We start from the raw sequence: 20,369 nt of genomic DNA, 5'->3' as shown, positions 1-20,369 counted from the left end.
GTGCATATGGCCCTTCTTTTCACTACATCTGTGTCTTTGGGGTAAATACCCAGGAGTGCAATTGCTGGGTCATAGGGTAGCTCTATTTTTAAATTTTTGAGGCACCTCCACACTGTTTTCCAAAGTGGCTGTACCAGCTTGCATTCCCACCAATAGTGTAAGAGGGTTCCCCTTTCTCCACAACCTCTCCAACATTTGTTGTTTCTTTCCCTGTCCATTTTTGCCATTCTAACTGGTGTAAGGTGGTATCTCAATGTGGTTTTGATTTGGATTTCCCTGATGGCTAATGATGATGAACATTTTTTCACGTGTCTGTTAGCCAGATGGCTGCCTTCTTACCGTGTCTGCTCATGGCGGGGAAAGAGAGAGAGAGAGAGACCTCTGGTGTCTCTTCCTCTTCTTAGAAGCCAGTTCTGTGGGATCAGGGCTCCACCCTCATGAGCTCATTTCACCTTAATCACCTCCTCAAAGGCCTTATCTCCAATACAGTCACATCGGGGGTGGAGATAACTATAGTTACAGAGATGACGATAGTTGGAGGCTCACAGAGAGCACGAGTGGGTCCATTCTGTAAACACCCTGCTTTTATTTATGATCCAGCGGACATACCCTTATGGTGTGAGCTGATTGTGCATGACATAATCTTCAGTTGAAAAGTTGATGTAGGGACGCCTGGCTGGCTTCGTCATCGGTACAGCACTCGACAGGGATCTCAGGGTGGTGAGTTCAAGCCCCACCTTCGGTGTAGAGATGACTTAAAAATAAAATCTTTAAAAAAAAAGAAAAGTTGATGTAAAACAAAACTTGAAAAATGTTTACAAGAAGTAAAACAAACTCCTAATTCTTCTATCTTGAGAGACTTACTTTCCTTTGTCCATTTTATCTTCTGGTCCTCCACACGTTCATCTCTTTTTACACTTTATCATCACAATGTAAATGCCATTTTTAAAATACTACCTTTTAGTTCAAGGTTTACCAAAAATATTTTTGTCATTTCTGCAGTCTCTTCATGGTTCTGACTTTTAACGATCAGGTAATATGACATCTTGTTGATGCACTACACTTTTTTAACATCATTTTCTGCTTGTAGAAACTTGGCTTGCATCCCAATTTTGGCTGTTATAGATGGCCCTGTAATAAAAAAAATCTTTGTGCATCTAGATTTTTGTTTCTGTGGAATTAGTTCCTTTGGATAAGTTCCCAGGAGTAGAATTGCTAGGTCAGGTGACAACATCTGTGTGGCTCTTGCTACATGTTGTAAGGAATGCAATTTAAAAATGCTCTGAATATATACGTTTATACAGAGAAAATGGGTCTTGTCATGGTAGTATCAAGGCTCTCAAGTGCTGCGTGCAGGATGAGTTCACTCCGATGTAAGGAATCTTAGAAATATCTCTGTTTGAAGCTAAGTATAGGCTGATACGACTTCCAACAAAATTTTAGGCAGTTGTTGTGCATTCAAGTCAGTGAAAATGATATGCTTTCCATAGGACTTCCGGGGGATTCTCACAACTGTTTCATCTAAACCACATAAGACTCTAAGTTTACAAGTTAATTTGAACGGTTAATCTCCACACTACAGATCAATGTTATTCTTCATGGTTATTTTAAGAAAAGAGAAATAACTACTTGCTTTTGTGTCGTGTGGAATCCAAAACCAAATTACATTCCTTTTTGATATAGGCTGTCAAATATTTGTTGAATGAATAATATAATTGTTCTGCTGATTGCTTATTTTTAATGTTTAATATTTAACCCTGACAAAGTTAAAAGGTGCAAGATCTTCAGCCTTACAAGTGGAATTAAGAAAAACTCAAGTATAAGAAATATCACTTTTGAGAATAAAACAATATTATAGTCCATGATCAGTTCACTTCCTACAATTTCCTACTCCTCACTGCTTAATTTAATAATTCAAATATATAATAGCTAATATAATACCAGTGTCAGTTGTCAACTGCCAAAAAAATGTGGAGGACGTTTTTCACTCCCCCCCCCCAATTTTACACCCATTTCCATAGTCCTCTGTGTGTTAGATCATTGGCATTTTTTTCCTACAGAGTTTGAACTCTAAATTGATGGCGAAAATAGGCTTGCACCAGGCACCAGCTGTCACTTCTTTGGAAATTTTGATTATTTCAGTCTTTTGGATTTGAATATAATAAAAAATCTATAATCTATCTCAAAATACAAACACTTTCAGCTTTTTGTTTTTTAAAATGTACATACTCTTAGAATCACCTGTCTTAAATCTCACATTCTGGGGTTATGAATATAATTTATTTACAAAAGTAAACATGGGTGGTAAAGGTATCAACCTATAATCCCCAAAGGAAAAACAAGTTTTAGGCTGAAAAGAGTTTTTCTGAAGCAGTGAACAAGGCACTGGAGAGGGAGTTAAAAGAGCCAGCTCTAATCTGGCTCCATCTTTCATGGCTGGCTCTGATTAGCCCTCCAGGCCTCCTCTCTGGACCCATCAATTCATTTTCCCTACTCCACTCTGCCTTCATGTCATACTCATTGGCATTTTATGTTCATGCCATGCTTTTGTAAAATATTGCTCTTGCACATGCTACTCCTTCTACCTGGAATGCCCTTCACTATCTTCTCTGTCTGGAAAATTCCTGATCATCCTTCACAGCTAAGTTCAACTGTCACTTGCCCAGTTAACTTTCCCCTGACATTTAGCAACCTTTCCTCCATCATGGCCCTCCCGCAAACCAACCAACAAACAAACAAGCAAACAAACCTGGCCTGGTCACAGAAGAAAACTCACCCATTTCCTTCTCTCACAGCACTAGGCACATTGATACACTCATGCAAACGTTTTCTCGAATACCTCACTGTTCTAGATGCTGCAAAACAGTGATGAACACAGACAAGCCTTCATAGGGCTCTTGGCCTATTGGGGAAAAACAGAAAATGAACCAAATAAGTAAATTGTTTATGAGGTATATTTAAGGAGATAAGTGCTTATGGAGAAAATAGAGCCAGAGAACAATAGGAAGTGCCAGGGTACCAGTGAGAAGCTCACAAATTGAAATTGGGTAATCAGGGGAGACTTCAGGGAGAAGGTGACATCTGAGCAAAGACTTGAAGCAGGGGAGGGAGTGAGCAATGGGGATATCTGATGAAGAGAGCTCCAGGTAGAGGGAATGGCAATGCAGAGGCTCTGAAGGAAGAGCTTGCCAGTAATATTTGAGGAAGAGCAAGGAAGCTCATGTGCATGAAACAGAGTGAGCAGAAAGAACAGTAGTGGAGACTAGATAAGAAAGATAAGAGAGTGGAGATGGGAGCCCAGATTTTTATGGGGTCTTTGAGGCCCCTGTGAGGACTTTGGCTTTAACTAGTAGGGAGATGGGAAACCATTGGAGGACTTGATCAGAGAACTGACTTGAGTTACATTTTTAAGGGTTCTTCTGTTTTATAGAATATGGACTGTTAGGGGACAAGGCAATACTCCAGACAAGAGAAAATGGTGGTTTGGACCAGGATTGCAGCAGGGGAGGTGGTGGGAAGTGGTCAGATTCTGGATTTATGTCGATTGTAGAGCCAACAGGACTTCATGATGGATTAAATGACAGAAAGAAAGAAGTCAAAGATGACTTCAAGGTTTTTTGGCCTGAGCCACTAGAAAGATGGAGCTGTTAATGAATTGGGATGATGAAGGCTGTGGAAGGAGCAGATTTAGAGGGGGAAGATAAGGAATTTGGTTTTGGATGTTGAGTTTGAGATGCTAATTAGCCTTTAAAGGAGAGATATCAGTTTGTCAGTTGGATGTATGAGTCTGGAATTTGGGAGAGACATCTGCTGGAGATAGAAATTTTGGAGTCGTCAGCATACAACTGATATTTAAAGCCATGATACTGAATGAGATCATAAAGGGAGTGGCTGTGGAAAGAAAATAGAAGAGGTCCAAGCCTGAGCCCCAGGGTTCTCCAGTGTTAAGTGGCTAAGCATACAGGTCTGTTATAGCATGTTCACATTTTATTGTAATTACAATATGTGTTGCATTGTAATTACAGTATGTATTGTACAATCGTCTATGTGTGTCTTACACTTCCATTACACTCTGATCTCCTTGATGGAAAGAACTGGATCTTACTCATTTGTTAACAGCTTTATCTGAGGAATAATTTACCCACCATAACACTCACCAGTTTTAAGTGTACAATTCAATGCCTTTTAGTTCTTACTCATTTTTGTATCTTCATTAACAGGTATATGGTAAGCACTTCATAAACATTTTTACAATGAATGGTGAGTTTTTCAGTGAATTACTAAATGAATGAATGCATGTGATCTCAGATCAGTCCTTTACATATCTGGATGCCACTTCTTTGGGTACAAAATGAGAGTGCTGACAAGAAGATTTTAAATTCTCTTTCAACTTTGAAATTTAAATATTCCAAACGTTTGTTTCAGAGGCAAGGAATAAACCTCAGTGAACTGCTCAGGTTTCCCCATCACTAGCTTTTATAATGGCATTAAGACAAGAAATGTTTTTCGGAATTTTTTTAGTGCAATGAGAAATTGGTTTTGACCTTGTTGGGTCAAGTTATAACTGTTGAGAGTGTTGTTTGAAATTCAAAATCTCATCATGAATCAGGCATAAAAGATCAGAAACTTGGAACCTAGTATTATTTGGTTTATAAAACATACAGATGTAATATATATATATAACACTAGCACAATGAGTGAATGTGAAGCAGAACCATATTGTCACAGGGTTCCTGTATTTCAAATTTACCATTAATTCAACATTAACTCTAAGTAAATTGTGATAAAGTAGAGATTGTAATCCCTAGGGCAATCACTAAAGAAATAATACCAAGAGATACAACTAAGAATAAATACAGGAATTAAAATGCAATGCTACCAATAATTGATTAACACAAAGAAGGTAAGAACAGAGGAACAGAGGAACAAAAACAGATAAGACAAATAGAAAGCAAATAGCAAAATGGTAGACCAAAATCCAATCAGATAAAAAATAATGTTAAATTGACTAAGCACTCCATTTAAAAAAAAAAGATTTTATTTATTTATCCATTTGACAGAGAGAGACACAGCGAGAGAGGGAACACAATCAGGGGGAGTGGGAGAGGGAGAAGCAGGCTCCCCGTGGCGCAGGGAGCCCGATGCGGGGCTCAATCCCAGGACCCTGGGATCATGACCTGAGCCGAAGGCAGACGCCTAACGACTGAGCCACCCAGGCGCGCCTAAGATTTTATTTATTTATTTGAGAGAGAGAGAGGGAGGGAGAGTACAGAGGGAGAGCGGGGGTTGGGGGGGGGAGGGAAGCAGACTCCCTGCTGAGCAGAGAGTCCTATGCAGGAGTGGATCCCAGGACCCTGAGATCATGACCAGAGCCGAAGGCAGGCCCTTAACCAACTGAGCCCCCCAGATGCCCCTTGACTAAGCACTCCAATCAAAAAGCAGAGATTGTGAGACTGTGTCAGACTGGATAAAAAAGCAAGACCCAAACATTTGCTGTCTACAAGAGCCTCACTTTAACTGCAGAGACATAAATAGAGTTAAAAGTATCAAAAAAGATATAGATGGCAAACCGTAAGCATAAAAAAGCTAGAGTGTCCATATTAATAAAAGATAAATAGATAAAATAAGAAAGTTTAATAAGAGGCAGAGAGGGATATTTTATGAGGATATATTATTAATTGTTACAATACATAACAATTGTATCTATTGTTGTAACACAAAATAAATGTAGAGCTTCAAAACACATGAAACAAAAATTGGTAGAACTAAAGAAAAATAGACAAATGAATAACATAGTTAGAGATTTTAATATGCTTCTCTCAGTAATTAATAGAACAAATAGCCAAAAAATTAGTAAGAATTTAAAAAGATCTGAGCAACATCATCAACTGCTATAACCTAATTGACATTTATAGAACAATACCCTCAACAAATTCAGACTACACATTCTTTTCAAGCACATATGAAATGTTCATCAAAACAGACCATATCCTGGGCCATTAAATAAGTCCCTTTCAAAAGACTGAAATCCTACATAGCGTATTTTCTGACCACAATAGAATTAAATGAGAAATAATAACAATAAAATAAATGAAAGTGCCAAATACTTTGAAATTAAATAGCACATATCTGAATAACCCATGAGTCAAAGAAATTGCAAGGGAAATAAAACATTTTGAAATGAATGATAATGAAAACACAGTATTTCAAAATTTGTTTTGCTGAAGCAGTGCTTAGAGTGAAACTTACAGTTTTAAATGTTTATATTAGAAAAGGAGAAAAGGTCTAATGTCAATGATATAAGCTTTGACCTTAAGAAATTAGAAAAAGAAGAGCCAATTATACTCAAAGTAACCAGCTAGAAAGAAATAGCAAGAGTCAATGAAACAAAAAACAAATAAAAACAAAGAAGATTAATGGAACCAAAAGCTGGTTCTTTGAAAAGATCAATGAAAAAACAGAGAAGGTACAAATTAACAATATCAGGAATAAAAGAACATATAGAGCCTACTGGGATTAAAGGATAATAAGGAGATATTATGAACAACTTATGTAAATAAATTTGACAACTTAGATGAAATAGACAACTTCCTTGGAAGACAGAATTTATCAGATGGGACATAAGAAGAAATAGAAAATTCAAATAATCTCATACCTATTAAAGAAATTGAATTAGTAATTTAAAACCTTGCCCAGATGGCTTCCCTGTAAATTCTATCAGACATTTAAGGAAGAAATAATACATATCCTTCAAAAACCATCTCAGAAAGCACAGAAGAAAGGAATAACTTCCAAATCATTGTATGAGGCCAATATTAACCTGACACCAAAATAGGCATAAATGTTACAAGAGAAGAAAACTATAGACCAATATTCTTCATGAGCATGGATGCGAAAATCTTTAACAGAAGTTTGGCAGATCAAATTCAGCAAGATATAACAAGGATAATACGTCTTGAACAAGATATAAAAATGATAACATTCCAGGAATGCAAAGTTGGTTAGCCCTTGAACATCGATCAATGTAACTCACCACATTGAGAGTGAATTTTGATAAAGTTTCTCAATAAACTTGGTATAGGAAGTAACTTTCTCAACCTGATAAAGAACATCTATGAAACAAAACAAAACCAAAAAATCTTAAGGCTAAGATCATCTTTTGTGTTGAAAGACTGGATGTTTTCTTCTTAGAATTGACAATATGGCAAGCTTGTCCATTCTCACCACTTCTGTTCAACATTGTGCTAGAGATTCTGGCAAGACAATAAAACAAGCAAACAAACAAAAAAACAACAAAAGGAAAGGAAGGGAGAAACAGAAGGCATACAAACTGAAAATGGAGAAGTAAAGTTGGTTTTATTCACAAATGAAGTTATTTTATTCATAGAAAGTTTTGAAGAACCAAGAAAAAAGCTACTAGCCCTCATAAGTGCTCAAGATATAAGGTTAATATATACAAATCGATTGTATTTCTATACAATGGAACAAACAAAAAATAAAGTTAGAAAAAAATTAAATTAAAATTCTGTTTATAACATAAAAATGTAATCTTATGGAAAATTAAATATGTGCAAAGCCTAAACACTGAAAAATACAAAATACTACCAAGAGAATTTAAAGATTCAAATAAATGGTGAAATATGCCATATTCATGGATTAGAAGATTTCATATTATCAATATGAATGACTGTCAATTCTCCCAAAATTGATGTGTAGATTCAATGCAATTCCAATAAAAATTCCAACAGAATTTTTTATAAAAATTGGCAAGCTGATTGTAAAATGACCAAGAATGACCAAAATAATTTTGAAAAAAAAGTTTGGAGAAATTACCCACTTAAAGCCTTATTATAAAGCTACAGTAATCAAGACACTGCGATTTGTCCTAACAATAGATATATAGATCAACAAAGTAGAACAGAGTAAAGAAACAGAGATAGACATTCGTGGTCCCTTGATTTTCAACAATAGTAGGAAGATAATTCAGTGGGAAAGTATAATCTTTTCAACAAACAGTGCTGAAACAACTATAAATCTATACAGAAAAAAACGAACCTCAACTCACCTCACACCATCCACAAAAATAAATCAAAATGGGTCATAGACATAAATACAAAAATTAAAACAATAAAGATTCTGGAAAAAAATAGGAGAAAAATCTCTGTGACGCTGGAGTACGTTAAAAAAGGGTGTTTTTGATAGGATACAAAAAAACCACAACCCATGAAAGAAAGTAATGATGAATTAGAGCTCATTACAATTTTTGAAATGAGCTCTCCTAATGACGTCTTTAATAATAAGAAAATGCAAGTCACCGCTTGGAAAAATATATTTGTAACACACATATCTGACAAAGGACTTGTATTCAGAATACATAAAGAACTTTCATAACTCGGGGTGCCTGGATGGCTCACTTGTTAAGCATCTGCCTTCAGATCAGGTCATGATCTCAGGGTCCTGGCATCGAGTCCCACATCAGGCTTCCTGCTCTGCAGGGAGCCGGTTTCTCCCTCTCCTTCTGCCTCTCTCTCTCTCTGTCTCTGTCTCTCATGAATAAATAAATAAAATCTTTAAAAAAAAAAGAACTTTTATAACTTAATATTAAAAGGACAAACATGGGGCACCTGGGTGGCTCAGTCGTTGGGCGTCTGCCTTTGGCTCAGGTCATGATCCCAGCGTCCTGGGATGGAGCCCCGCATTGGGCTCCCTGCCCTGCGGGAAGCCCGCTTCTCCCTCTCCCACTCCCCCTGCTTGTGTTCCCTCTCTCGCTGTCTTTCTCTCTGTCAAATAAATAAAATAAAATCTTAAAAAACAAATTTTAAAAGGACAAACATAATAGATTAAAAATGGGCAAAAGATTTGAATAGACACCTCACAAAGAAGGTATAAGGAATGGCCAATAATCATATAAAAATTCAACAGGGAAACACAAATTAGTCATCGGGAAAATGTAAATTCAAATCACAATAAATACAACTTCACACGTACTAGAAAGACTAAAATTTAAAAGACTAATGTGAGAGTTAATTTTATATGGCAATTTGACTGGATCAGGGGATTCAACAGGTATTTGGCTAACCATTATTTCTGAGTATGACTGTAAGGATGTTTCCAGATGAGATTAGTATTTGAACTGATGGATTATGTGAAGTACATGGCTCTCCTCAGTGTGGGTGGGCATCGTCTAATCTGTTAAAGGCTTAAGTAGAACAAAAGGTGGGGGAAGGAGGAATTCTCCCTCCCCCTCCCCCGTTTTTCTGCCTCCTTGCTTCAGCGGGGACATCTCATCTCATCTTCTCCAGCCCCCGGACTAGTATTTACGTCATTGGCTCTCTTGATTCTCAGGCCTTCAGACTCAGATTGAATTACACCATCGGCTTTCCTGGGTCTCCCGCTTGCAGATGGCAGATCATGGGACTTCTCAGCTTCCATAATCACATAAGCCAATTCCTCATAATAAATCTCTTTTTATAGCCCATTGGCTCTGTTTCTCTGAAGAACCCTGGCTAATGCAGCTGACAACCCCAAATTTAGGTGGAGATGTGAGGCAAATGTAATTTCTCACAAAATGAAATATATACCTATCCTATGACACATCAAACCTACTCGTAAGTATCTACCCAAGGGGAATGAAAATATATATTCACAAACAGCCATATACAAGGATGTTCATAGCAATTTTATTCATAATAGTCAACACCTGGAAATAACCCAAACATCCATCAGCAGAAGAATGAATAAATACATTGCAATATATCTTTAAAATAAAATACTACTCAACAATAAGAAAGAACACTCTTCCAATACATGCAACAATGTAGATGAATCTCAAAAACAGTATGTTGAGTGAAAGAAGCCAGATTCAAAAAATATTGTATGATTCCATTTTTATGAAATTCTAGGAAAATAATCTATACTGACAGAAAGTGGATCAGTGGTTGCTTGGGGATGGGGGGGGAGGTGGGAATGGGGACAGTTGGGATCTAGCTAGTGTTGTGTCATTAACTAGCTGTGTGAACTTGAGCAGGAGCTCCCTTCTCCTTAGTTTCTTCAAGTATAAAAGATAGTTGGATAGAGCGGGTCATGCATACTGGCTGGTCTTTAGGGTCCCTTCCAGGCCCTACATTCTTGGTCTCTTCTGCATCCAGGCCCATAAAAGAGTAAAGCAAATGAATTTGTTGGTGATGTTTACACTGAATTTCTAAAAACTAGCATTAATTGTCATACATTATTCTTGTCAGAGAAGAAGGGAATAATTATCTAGCATATATTTTTTTTTTTTTTCGGAGAAAATTATGAATTAATTGTAAAATAGGCCAGAAAAATGAAGAAAGACTTTTCATTGCAATAGCAGGAGGCCTGTGATTTTGATAGGAAATGATGAATAAAGGGTGTGGTAAGTAGCAGAAGGAAGTGAAAGTAAAGAAAAAAAGAAAGCACAACATCCAGCAAAATGAGGGCTCTTATCGTCATTCAAATTACTTTCCTGATACAAATTTGTTTGAGCCATTTATTTTCCTAGTAAGGTCTTGTTCATAAGCTATTATGTATTGTTTATAACAGTCAAGTAAATAGACCTCACAGTGCATTTCATAAGGGCACTTCCCTAGGCCCTTCTCTGAAGGAACACATTGCCTGTTTCACAACAATCCCATGAGAGAGGTAGTCTGCTAGTACTCATCCTCCCCATTTTACAGATGGGGAAACTGAGACACATCTCACTATATTACCTTTCCAAAAAACAAGACATTCTGAATTTGGAAGCACAGCTGGCCTCAAGGCTTTGGATAAGGGATCATGGGCCTGTAATACCTAACTTGCTCAAGGGTGGTGAAGATTAACCGTGATAATGTATGTAAATCCCTGGCACATACTCAGTTCTCTATAATGGTAGTTATTACTGGAAGGAACAATTAATGTTAACTGTTAAAATTGGTGAAGTGTCTTGGAAGATGCCAGATTAAGAGGATCCTGGGCCAGGTGGAGAGAGTATTTGAGACAAGGAAACAGCTTAACAAGGTTAATTGTGTGACAGTGGAGGGCATATTCTGGGAATGTGAAATGCGGAGGGAGTAGGCTTCAGGTTTGGGGATTGTAGAGGAGATGAGGCCATGAAGTTTGGGGACTGTAGAGGAGATGAGGCTACATATTGTGGACAGCTGGAATTGTTCATATGTCAGAGCAGGAAGACTAGAAGCTTTGGTGTGTGGAGCAGGTGCTGGGGTCTGATACGATCTTACCAGTGTCTTTAAGGACAGAACTCTAGTGACAGCATAGAGCATGGGCTGAGGTGGCGGGTGGAGATAGAGGGACTAGTCAGGATGTTCTTGCAAGATTTGAGTTGAGACTTAATGAAGGTCAGACATGGGGCTGCAGAAAAAATGGAACCTTAGGAACACATTGGTAGACTCCAGCAGGCTACTGGGTGGGAGACAGTGAGAAGGAGATGCTAGAACTGAAACACTTCTGGGATTTCAGGCGTAAGTGGCATCTAGCCCAGTTCTGATTGTGGTCAATGGCTTCAGTAGCAAGAAGGACTAGGTTTGTATGGAAGGATGGGTTCAATTCAGGACCTGTTGAGTCTGAGGTCTACAGAACATCTGGTTGGAAATATGGGCCTGGGGCTTGGGAGATGAGTTGGCTGGAGGCAGATGGAAAGTCATCCTCTTAAAGACCACAACTGAAACTGCCCAAATAGATGAGATCATTGAGGAAGACTAGGCAGCATGAGACAATACTACCATTATTAGTAACCATTAAAAGCATCTTCTTATGTGCTTGGGAGATCTTGACTGATAGGGCAACGAGCATCCGACAAAATGAAAACATCGGAGTGTAAGTCTTGTGTTGGCTTTTACATGTATCCTCTCATTAATTCTCTCCAGAACAGTGTGGTGTAAAAAAAAGAGAGAGAGAGAGAGAGGAGGAGGGACAAATCCTGGTTACAGTCCCTAATTTCAAGGTTTAGGCGAACGAGGAACTAGAAAAGGGAAGAAAGACCAAGTTTTGTAAAGGTCACGTTAAGCCTCCAACAGCCAACTTCTCGTCATCAGACAGATCCTGCCTTCATTATTCCAGGACCCTAAGTGAAGGTCAGGATGCACATGTCAGGAGCTGTGTGACAACCTAAGGGGACATTTGGGAAGTGCCACGTGCATGGGACAAGAAGCGGTATTTCATTATGGATTGGGCTGGATTGAGCTGGTCCCGGAAGGCTCTGAGAGAAAAGATATGTGTGTTGGGTCCTGAAGGCAGCAGAGCTTGGAGAAGTAGAGAGAAGAGCGAGAGGACCATGTAGGTCGAGAGGGCCACAGCCGGGAAGGTCAAGCATTTTCTCTTCACTCATTTACAACTGAAGTGGACCACAAAGTCCCCTACAAACCCATTCTTCTCACGCCCCTGGCTCTATGTTTAACGGTAAATTTTCCACTTACTCTGAATGCTGCTGGAACATACTTATCTTTTCATCAGGTTTGGCAAAACAGTGACATATGATCTTCCTTAAACATCAGCATATCTCAGCTTTTCTTTCAGTTTCTTATTTATTTTCATTCCAACATTTATTTACATACCTGTGATTTTTCAGTGTGAGCTCTGTTAATGTCAAATAGTGTTACATTCTCAACTATTGACATTATGCCTGGAGATTTTTAAAGAACAATTAATTCTCAATTACTTCCACGTTAATGGTCCCTGCCCCCCCCCCAACTCAGGAGGGGCCCTGTAGCAAGGTCATGTCCCAGATGGAAGTGGACATTTGCTGTTCCTTGGCTTCCCAGCACCCATTCGCCCTCCTGTTCTTAAGAGCACTCTGAATTCCTTGTTGGAGATTACTGGCTCCTTATTATGAGAGTCTCCGTGGGACTGTCAGTCAAGGAACCCTGTCTTCTTGCCAAGAGTAATCACTGACTGAAGTTGGCCAATCAAATTTTATTCTAGGACAGTTCATCTTGAGCAGGGTCACTTAAGGTCTGTTAAAAGAAAAAAATGGAATGGGATTTATTTCAACAAGAGATGCTTTGAAGGGATCATTGATTACTTCCTACCACTTAGATAATCCAGAGCTGCCTGGTTCTGCCCTTTGTGAGCCTCATTCTTCAGGTTCTTTCTTGATTTTCTGAGCAATCTGATAACTTTCTAATAAATTAAATAATATAATAGTAAAGATAATATTTATCACTATATATTATATATCATATAATATATATGAAAAGTAAATAAAAATAAAGGTACATAAAAAATAACTTAGAGTCAATTTCTATTGTTTAAAAAAATAAGAAATAAAAACAAACCAAAAAATGAACTAATTCGCTGACCCTACTAGAAAATCCACTGTTTCCAGTTGTCAGCCAAAGTTACCTCCATTGCTGTGGGAAATCAGGGGTGATAAGAATGGATAGGAAGGTATCCACTCTCCCCTCTCCACTCTCCTCCATCTGCTGTCTCCCCCAGAGGATGGTTTGAACAGACCAATCAAGAGGCTCCAGTGTTCTCTGGCTCCCTATTGAGTTGGGTCTTCTTTCCATCTTGAAAACAAGGTCTGGGTGTGAGTTTTCTCAGCTCCCACATTAAGAGATTGCCTCAGGTTCGCTGTATCCAACAGTATGCTTATAAATGTTTAACAACTGGCTCTCTGAAAAGAAGGAGGAGGAGGGAGAGTTCTTGTTCGTAGTATTTGCGATTTCTGCAGTATAGGATTATCACTACAACCTATATGGCTGCCAGTGTGACATCATTTGATAAAGAGTTGGGAAAAGATGCTAGCAATTAGCTTCTGCATGTCCTAGCATGTGGCTGGCGACATCTCCCTACAGAATAACATGATTCTTTTTCCTTTAGAGTTCCACCAACTTCTCCTCCTGTCATTTTGGGTGGAGAGGTGATCACTTTACTGCCTCTAGCTCTGGGCACTTTCCCTAATCTCTACACACATCTTTGTAAATTGTCCATTTCTAAGAAAACCAACTACACACACACACACACACACACACACACGCACACACTCCTTCTCTAATTTGAAAGTGCCATCTTTTTCATGTGGGCATTGGAGTAACCAGCCTCCAAGGTGGCCCCTAAATTTGAATACTTGATCTTCTTATAAACAGTGTGACTTGGGCACAGTGTCACCATGCAGCAAATATGGATAATGACAGAACCTATCTCAGAGTGTTGGTGTGAGGATTAAATCAGATGGTGTATGCAATGCGCTCAGAACTGTGTCTGATACTTAATAAGTACTTATGCAAATGAGACCTTTGATTATTAAAAATGAATTTTATATCACATTCATATCACAGAGCTATCATTTCAAGACTGTCCTGTTATTGCAGTCTATATTTTCCCAGCCATGCTTTTCCCTCTTCTTCCCCAGAATTATCATTGTGTTGTTGCTGCTCAGCGTAGCTAAATGTACTTGCTTCAATTCCTTCAGGATTTCTCTGATAACTTGAACTGATGCAGCATTTTCTGTTTGCTATAATTTTCTCCACTTACAAGAAAGATTTTTAACATGCATGTACATTCAGGAAAAAAGGAAAATGATACATACTGTTCAGGAGGATTTGGTGTCAAGGAATTAGTAGTAATAAATAAGAGTAGCTGTATCTCAAACAACATAGTAGATATAAATCAAAGTGAAAGGGAAATAGGAAGTCACATGGCTACAGCTTTTGATTATCCTGATCAGGATTATTTATAGCAAATCTTGGCCTGCATTTCTGTTGAAGGTACTAAATGCATAGAAGAAATAACTTAAAACATCGCCATCAAACTGCCAATGGCTAGGATAACATTCTCACTCCTAGAGCCTCAAGGTGAGACTTGGAATGTCAATAATTATGGGAACCACAAGCCTAAAGAGAATATAAACAACCCCAGAAACCAATTTCACAGTTCAGAATCCCTTCCCCGTAGCTTCCCTGTTAAGCTGAGGGGTCAAGGTTTATGCGCCAAGCCGCTCTCATCTCCAACACTAAGCCACGGCTCTCCCCCAGAGTATACCCCTACTTCAGCTGTGAAATGCTAGAAGCACTGCCTTGAATGGAAGGGACTTGCCTTTTTAGCAGCATCTGCCAGCCTTATGACTCTTGCTGCAGAATCCTGACAGCAGGACCTGTCACTCATCAGAAATCTGCTCCCCTTTCCCTCCCTGGCCCTTCGATGCTGAAGAGCTTGGCGGTCTTCGAGATGGCTCATTCTCAATGTTTTTTCGCCATCAGGGAAGCGTACTACAGGTCGGACCAGTGACTAAAGAAATACTCAGAGGCCTCAGAAGTCTGTCTCTTTGTGATAATAAGATGAGGAACAGCTCCATATTCCCTCCCCAGCTGCTCTTGAAACCTCAGCCCTGTGTTTATTCACCACTTAGACATGCTTCCTTGACTATCAAAGACTACCTCTTTCTCTCCCGAAACCTAAAAGCTTATCCCTGCCAAGGCCACAAAACCCTGTCCTTAGAGATTCTGCGGGGACAGGCCAACGATCAGAAACATAAGCAATCTCACGATGCCCCTCCTTATCCCAGGATTACAGGAGTTTCCCTCTATAATTCCCATCACTAAAATATTTTCACTGAAAAAGACAAGTAATCTTGCGTTTGTCTCCATGGGCTCCTGGGATTGATTTGGTTAGATTTCTGGAGTTGGATATTTTTGTCCTCGAAGTCTTCTTTAAACTAGAAATCCAGTGTAAGGTATGGCTCTGAAAGTCGAGAGGCACCTGAGAAGCTGGACCACCAACCATGGATGGCCACTGACCTCTGGGCAGCGCTAAGGATTTCTTTCACGTGGCCAAGGAGAAGGGATTCTTTTGTAGCTTACAGCATTCGGCCAAGACTGCCAGTTGTGCCCATCTCGAGAAGATCGAGAATCAGGGAAGCTACTCTCTTATCTGTGGGTGTGCTCAATTTTCTTATGCATAGATCAGCATCTTTGTCAAAAAGTGTGGTGTTGGTTTTAGGCCTAGCTTAGTTTGATTACTAAAGGTTCCTTTTAATCAATTGCAAGCAGGATCTGGGTAGGAGTCCAAGAACTAGGTAGAATTATGGCTGAAATTAAATTTTGCTGTTGATTCCAGTAAATAAAAAGAGATATTGATTGGGGCTAGGACAACCTTGATGTTTCCAGTCAGGCTGCTAGTCAATACTTACTGTTCATGTTAGGGTTCAGCATATATATCAATCAGGGTCCTGACAAGAGAAAAACAAAACACTCAAATTAGGATAACTTAGGAAAGTTTATAAGGGACTAATTATAAAAGTGCAGGCAGAGTTAAGGGAACGATATGGATCGGATTAATTCAGATATGGCAGAAGCTGGGCAGTTACCATTTTTGGCCCTGAAGGACAAGGCAAGGGAAAGTTATGGAACCTGTAAGGAGAGAGAATCATGCATAGCAGGTGCTTGAGAGGAGCCATGAGCAACCTTTGGATAAGGGTCAGAGCCACCCCAATGAAACCTCTCCCTCTCCCCCCTCCTTTGGATCTCCTGGCAGACTCCCCTTTGACTAAACCCATCCTGAAGCCAAAGACATGGAGCCATACAGGGGCAGTCTCTGGGACTGAAAGCAGAATGGAGAAGGATGGGGAGTGAATCTGGAGGAGCCAATATATATTATCTGGCACTGGATTTCCAAAGCACAATAGGATTTCCTTCTACTTACCCTTCTAATCAACCTAACCATGCCTCATCTTCTCTAGGTTTTTCTTAAACATGATGATCTCCCAAGGCTTCACCTCTAAGGACTCCCTCTGGAGTTCCTGCTGTCCCCATCTTTTATCTACGAATTTAATTCTCACCACTGCACGTGGTTCCTAGGAATGTAGCCCCAGCTTCAAGCTAATTCAACTGCCTGCTGGATAACTTGACCCAGAGGGCCACTGATACCATAAAATCAATAGGCCCCGAACCAAATCCATAACCTTCCACTACACAGCTCCAAACTGGCTCCTCCTCGTAACTTACACTACTTCTGTTAATAGGACCGTCATTCTCCCAATTACCAATTACTCCAAGCTCTGTCATGCTTATCTATGCTATCCTCAGTCATGCTTTTCTGTGCTGTCCTTTTCTCCTCCTCCCCTCTCCCTTCCCCACTCTTTTCCTCATCCTCCCCCTCCCCCCCTCCTCTTTCTCGTCCTCTTTCTCCTCCTCCTCCTTCTTCTCCTCTTCCTCCTCCTCCTTCTTCTTCCCTTCCATTTGTTGCAAAGTCCGTACCTCCTTTCAGTGTGCTTTTCTAGTGTGTGTGCTATCTCATGATTGTCCCAGTTATGGGTCTTTACTTTTTACCTAGGCTGTGTAATAAAGTCCTAAATATAACCCTAGTGCCAATCCATTCTGTACCTATTCCAATGCACAAATATTTAAGTTTCTTGCACCAAGTTGCCTCATTGCTTCAGCCATAATTTTTGCCCTTGTTCTCTCTGAAATAGGACATTTGAAGGGAGGGAAATCTTCCCAAAGCAGTGCCTGTAGCACATCCCCTTCATTTTGCATGTGACAACCTGAGGCACAGAGAAATTGCTAGTCCGTATAACTTGTCCCTCAATCCCAGTGTTCTGATAAGTCTTTGATGACTCTTCTTTACCTTTCCAGTTAGTAGAGCATAAGTTTCGTAGCCTGCTATACCAGGCAATTCCTTCAACATGTTCCCAACTCATCTTTTTAGATGCAGCTATCTGCAACTACCCTACAGATAGCCTATGCTCTACCTAAAGTCAAAATTCTGGAATACGACTTGCGATTGTCCTCATTAGTGTCTTTGCACATCCCTTCTCCTGCTTGAATTGGCTTTCTCTCCCTCGAGTCCCCTTCTACCTGCTGAACATCTCCCCACCTTTCAGAGCATATGCCACGGCATTCTTCCTTTCCATCCTCTTTTACAAAGTTCTTTACAAAGCCATTCTGGATTTTCCCCAGCCAAATGTGATCTTTCTCTTTTGTAAATCTCCAAAAAAAATTTCAGCTCTGTTATCTTACCCAGGTCTTTCAAGTATTTGTATTACCCTGCTCGTGGTATGTGGACACTTCTTTTAGCCCTTTATTATATCATAAGCTTCTTCTAAGCGTGGCCGATGCCACTCTCTTTTACTTTGTATCGCCTATGGTGTTAATGCAGTATATTTCACAGAAATATTTTTAATTCCGTAACTATTTTTAAATTTTGACTGTGATACATTTCTTCTGTAGAAACAACTGACTCTGCCCCTACTCCTCCAACATAACTGTGTCTCACGTGTAATCCTCTTGGAAGGGATGAAATTTTGTTGCTATCATTGGTTTCTTATCTACTAAGATGATGGTATTCACCAGAGCATGTTTCATTCCTCTGCTCCCTTACCACTCTCCTTGTCAAACTGATAGGAGAGAAAGACAAAGGCAGGTTTATTTTGTAAGTGAATTCTGTTTTGCAGTTAAATTGTGTGTGTAATGTATGTTGAAGAAGTGAATGCATAATCGAAAGGATGCTTGCCTGCCATGATGGCTACTAGGCATACTCTGTCTCATTGGATACCTTTTTGTTCAAATCTTACCTTTGCCAATACCTGGCTGAAAGACCTTGGAAAAGTCACGTAAGCTCTTTGAACCTTAGAAAGCATGGAGTAGGCTGAAAGTTTTCAAACTTTTCTTTTAAGCCAAAGAACTCCTATCAAGCAAAATCTTACTCAGACATGCACTATGTAAACCTGATGAAATCAGAGGCAGAAGTAGTTTGGCTGAAAATTGGGGAAGGAGCTTTTGAGGAATGAGGTGTGACAACTAGCAGACAAGTCCATTCCATATCTAACTCCTCCTTTAAGCACTTTATCAAAGAATACAGTCAACGCTAGAAGATTCACACTAGCACTGACTGGTAGGAGCTTCTAAAATTCTAATTAATCGAGGACATTAAAAATGAGAGACAGATACCACTTCACACCCAATACGAGAGCTATCATAAAGGGAAAAAAAGCAGAAAATAACAAATATTGGCATGGATGTAGAGATATTGGAATCCTTATTTATTGCTGATGGGAAGGTAAATGATGCAGCTGCTGTGGAAAACAGTATGGTGTCTTTCAAAAAAAAAAAATCAAACATAGAATTACTATATAATCCAGCAATTCCACTTTTAGATATATACCCCAAAAAATGGAAAGTAGAGACTTGAATAGATGTTCATAGCTGCAAGGTTTCTCTGCAGCCAAAATATGGAAGGAATCCAAGTATCCATCAATGGATGAATGGATGAACAAAATGTATATACATGCAATGGACTATTATTCAGCATTACAAGGGAATGGAATTCTGACACATGCTACAGTGTGGATAAACCTAGAAGACATTATGCTAAGTGAAATAAGCCAGTCACTAAAGGACAAATTTTGTATGACTCTGTGCCTCATACTTATATGTAGTACCTGGAATAGGCAAATTCATAGAGACAGAAAGTAGAAGAGTGGTTACCAAGGGCTGGGAGGAGGGAGTAATGGGGAATTAGTGTCTCCTACATACAGCATTTGAGTTTGGGATGAAGGACAGTGGTGACAGTGGCACAGTGGTGAGAATGTAGTTAATGCCACTGAATTGTACACTTAAAAATGGTCACAATAGTATATTTATGGTATGGATATTTTATCACAGGAAAAAAACTCAAAAAATGAGAGGCAGAATAGAATATATTTATCAGTTTTGGAGTTATTGCAGTATGGAGAAAATCTGCAAAGTGTATATAGAACCCAGAATGAGTTTCAAGATATCTAATGATTTAGGAGTTCTCCATTTTTGGATAGCGAATTTCTTCAATGCTGGTCTCAGGCTAAAGCTCATACTCACTGGACAAAGACCTGCGAAGTTTTCAGTGAGGATCTCAATGGCTTCTAGGGCTAGACAGGCTCTTCCTCGTTCCCTACACTGGTCTCCGAAGTCTAAGTCTCCAGTTCTTATTTTCCACTGGAAGCCAGGAGAGAATTCCAGGAACGAAGCTAATGACTGTGACTACATGCCAACACATAATCAAGTTTGCCTAGGAGAGGGTCAAGGAGTGCGGAAGTGGCTCTCACAGCCCCGAGCAAACCACAGAAGGGAGTTCAGTCCCGGGAGCTCTGACTGCGGCGGCGCTCAGCAGTTGTGGCCGTCAGGTAAGGGAGTCATGTTCAGGCCACAACTTGGAGCCAAGACTGGAACCTCCCAGGGAAAGCACAGATTGGGTGTATAGGTTTAGTATGTCCTTTGTACCTAAGCTGTATCTGAAAAATCTTACTGTTTGATTAACAGACTTTCCTATAATCTGCTATATATTAGTTTGGCTGTCCTAACACCAAACGATATTAAAGTACAAGTTTAGGCAATTCAAGGCCAATATGGTAACTTTACAATGATCAAGACCCAGGC

The 20,369-nt window shown here is 39.4% G+C and overlaps 2 long non-coding RNA genes across 2 annotated transcripts in view; both read right to left on the bottom strand.

Annotated features, from left to right (window-relative positions):
- Window positions 1-566: 566 nt before the first annotated feature.
- Window positions 567-1,115, bottom strand: LOC144381480 (uncharacterized). The gene is made up of 2 exons (XR_013446729.1): window positions 865-1,115; window positions 567-768 (listed from the first exon to the last, which is right to left on the bottom strand). It is a non-coding gene; the product is annotated as an uncharacterized LOC144381480 (long non-coding RNA).
- An 8,806-nt stretch (window positions 1,116-9,921) lies between these two features.
- LOC118528476 (uncharacterized) overlaps window positions 9,922-20,369 on the bottom strand; it is a 32,440-nt gene continuing 21,992 nt past the window's right edge. Inside the window, exons 2-4 of the long non-coding RNA XR_004913684.2 lie at window positions 16,148-16,186; window positions 13,360-13,633; window positions 9,922-12,971 (exon numbers count right to left, since the gene is read on the bottom strand). This is a non-coding gene — a long non-coding RNA (uncharacterized LOC118528476). The remainder of the gene's footprint in view (window positions 12,972-13,359; window positions 13,634-16,147; window positions 16,187-20,369) is intronic.

The sequence above is a fragment of the Halichoerus grypus genome, chromosome 4, assembly GCF_964656455.1.
Source record: "Halichoerus grypus chromosome 4, mHalGry1.hap1.1, whole genome shotgun sequence".
NCBI lineage: Eukaryota > Metazoa > Chordata > Mammalia > Carnivora > Phocidae > Halichoerus > Halichoerus grypus.
Note: the sequence above shows the minus strand (reverse complement) of the source record. Positions and strands in the feature narration are given on the sequence as shown.